Genomic DNA, 3,522 nt, shown 5'->3' with positions numbered 1-3,522 from the left:
AGTTAAGGAACGATGCCTATGATAATTCCAGGATCTACAAGGCAAAAATGAAAGCGGCTCATGATAAGCAATCCTGAGGAAGAACTTCGAGCCGAATCAGCGGGTTCATCTCTATGATTCCCGTTTGCATCTCCACCCCGGTAAGTTGAGGTCGCGGTGGACTGGCCCGTTCGTAGTGAAACGCGTTTTTCCCAATGGTGCTGTTGAGGTTGAAGACCCAACTGATGGGAGAATCCTTAAAGTAAATGGCCAGCGTCTGAAAAATTACTTGGAGCGGGTGAACCAGGTTAAATAGATCATTCTCGACGACCCCGTTTACCAGTCCTGAGTAGTTTACTCACATCTGCTGTATCATATTTTTATTTTCTTCGTTTCTTTACATTTTTTTATGTGTGTGTTTTTGGAGAATCATATCAGGAAGCTCAGGCTGTGCTCATAAGTGGAATGCTCATCATCCAGGTGTCTTCTTTCTTTATATATCCATAATTTTTGACACTGAGGACACTGTCTGATTTTGGTTGGGGGTGGTGGGCATATTCATGCGTAAGAGTGATTTTTGTCATGTTGATATTTGGGTTAAAATTTTTGTGAAGTTATCTGAGTATGATTTCAAAATGATTGGTTTGAGTCGATTTTTGCTGTCTTGGTTACTAAGAAATGACTTTCAGAGTTTCTTTTTGCACGTGCTAAACCTTGTGGTAAGATGGATGTTAATGCATGTCAGCTAAGAAAATTCTCAAGTTTAAGTGCTTGATTTTTGGTGAGTTAAGAGAGTTGAGAAAACGACTTTTGAACCTTCATTGACCTTTTTGAGCTGGTAAAATCACTGTTAGAAAAATCACTATTAGAACATCATTACATGGTTAGTGATATGCTTGAGGGATGGATTTTGGGTTAGATAGGAATGATTCTATGTAATAGAGCCTAATTTCTTACTTTTCTATTAAAAAAAAAAAAAACTGAGCAAGAGCAACATTTCATAGATCCTGTAGTTTGGTGTTAATCACATTTGATGCTATATAGCAGTTTGTCAAAAGAACACCTTTCTACATTCACTTCATTATTGCAGGTTGTCTCTTGCCCAAAAAAAAAAAAGAGTAATATTCCTATGCATTTTTTTTTGGCTCTTTGTTCATTTATGTAAATTTCTGTTTGACCTGAATGAAATCCCAAAAGCTGGTTTATGGTAAGAATGGTGGAATGTTCTAGTAGTTGATTAACCTATCTTTTGGTCAATGTTCGTTTGACTGTTTGTCCTAAATTTGACCTTCCTCACACTGAGCGTTGATTGTTCCGCTTCCAACTCCATGAGAGAAAACCTTTACACTCAAATATTTCTGACACCCGTGAGATCAATGGAGTTGAAACTTTTACTTGGTGAATTTTTTAAAGCTGCATGTGTTATGGTTAGTGGTAAGAAGGTTATGGTTTGGAGCATACACACACGACTCTGGATTATGACTGAAATGATCTTGATCGTATCTTTTGACTTCTTGCTAAAAGTTTCTTTGAAATACTCAGGTGACTAAGTGAGTTGAGACTTAGATTTTCTTTGTGACATGATTTCTCTTGCGCTTGGATTGCTAGAGACTAGCAATAAGCTGGTTGGGGGTTGTGATTAGTGCATGAAAATGCACCCTAAATATTGCTTTTGATTTACACAATATTAAAATATTTAAGCTTTAATTAAACAATTGCATTATTTTTATTCATAATATTTTTAATTAGAATTTGTCTAGTTTTTGCTTAATTATTTACAGATAAAAAGCAGTGTAAAAAACCACACAAAAATAAGCCATGAAAGCCATATTTTCAACCATCCGGAGCCAAGTCATCAAAGAGAAAGCCGAGCCGATTAAGCCGAGCAGCTGAGCCGATCAAGTCACGTCAGTCCGCGTGGGCCCCAACTCGCGTGCCATCCTCACTCCATTTCGCGCGCGTCCCCAGCACGCCCGTCCCTCAACTGGCGCGTTCCCTCCACAGAGCCATCACCGCGCATCCAAGAATCTGAAGCGTGGGTCCCGCGTCTGCAGCCATTAGCTGGCCTCCCTCTCCGCGTGCGACAGGTGTCAAACCGTGTCCTCCATTCTGCCCGCGCCAACACAGCCCAACCAATCCGCCCACGACACGTGGCACGTTCCCTTCTCACTTCCAATCACGTTGCGACACGTGTTCCCTTAGTGCTGACTCCGAATTCCTTCCCAAAAAATCAGAGCAAATTTCTAGATTTCTTCCCAAATCAAATATATGATTTCTCCTAATTTATGTGTAATTTCATTTTGTTTCCTTTTCTTTTGTAATTTTCTAGTTTTACTATTTATTTCCTTATTTGACAGGCAACCTCTGAACAATATAAATAAAGGGGTTAGCCTAAGGTTTAAAGGAGCTTTAGATATTCAGTTTTCTGTCGTCTTGCTGTCAGTCTCATATTTTCTCTCTAGAACTTGTGAGAATGTTTTGCAAGATAGGCTAGAGTTTTCTTGGTGAGGTTAGAGATGAACTTCTGTTAAGTGACCCAATTTGGGGTTTTGATTCCTTATTCTGTAAAGTCCAACATCTGAATAAATTAAATCTCATCTATTTTTCTATTACTTTTCAAAATATTGTGTGCCAATTTTTATATAAGTTCAGTCACGCTTTTCTTATGTAATTATGTCACGCAATATTTTGTTATTCAAATTATTTTACAAATTGTCTTTTACTGCAATATTGTCAGATTGATATATTGTCGATTTTAGATAACTTGTAATAATAATATTTTCTGAGCCAACATAGAGATTTAATTTATTCGATTATTTTATTTTGTGAATCAAAACTTGAATTGGTGAACGAAGCATTAGGGATTCTCGACACCTTACCGTTTTCTTCATACAGATTTTCTCCTTTTTATTTTATTTGCAACAAAAATAAGAAAAACTATCATTTTTCTTTAATTCACTTTTCTCTAACGCTCTTATTTTGTTAATCATTCTTGTTATTTTGTTATCTCTCTGTGGATACGACCGCCCTTCTATGCTATAATTAACCGCTTGTGAATATCACTTTTGGGCGTTAACCAGTTACGAATATTACGTCACTTTTATTGACAACTATTCAAGATATGGTTATGTTTACCTGATGCAACGGAAATCTGAAACTTTTGGAAAGTTTAGAGAATTTCGAGCAGAAGTTGAAAAACAATTAGGTAAACCAATCAAGACACTTCGATCAGATCGAAGGGGTGAGTACCTAGACCAAGAGTTCCGGGATTTCTTGATTGAAGAAGGTGTAGTATCCCAATTGACTGCACCCGGTACACCATAGCAGAATGGTGTAGCCGAAAAGAGAAATCGGACTTTGCTTGACATGATGAGATCAATGTTGAGTTATTCTTCACTGCCTACTTCATTATGGGGTTATGCCCTAAGAACGGCTACCTACATTCTGAATAGGGTACCATCGAAGTCTATTCCTAAAACACCCTTAGAGTTGTGGTGCGGTCGAAAACCTAGTTTGAGATACGTGCGCATATGGGGGTGTCCA

The sequence above is a fragment of the Morus notabilis genome, unplaced genomic scaffold, assembly GCF_000414095.1.
Source record: "Morus notabilis unplaced genomic scaffold, ASM41409v2 Scaffold42, whole genome shotgun sequence".
Taxonomy (NCBI): Eukaryota; Viridiplantae; Streptophyta; class Magnoliopsida; order Rosales; family Moraceae; genus Morus; species Morus notabilis.
Note: the sequence above shows the minus strand (reverse complement) of the source record.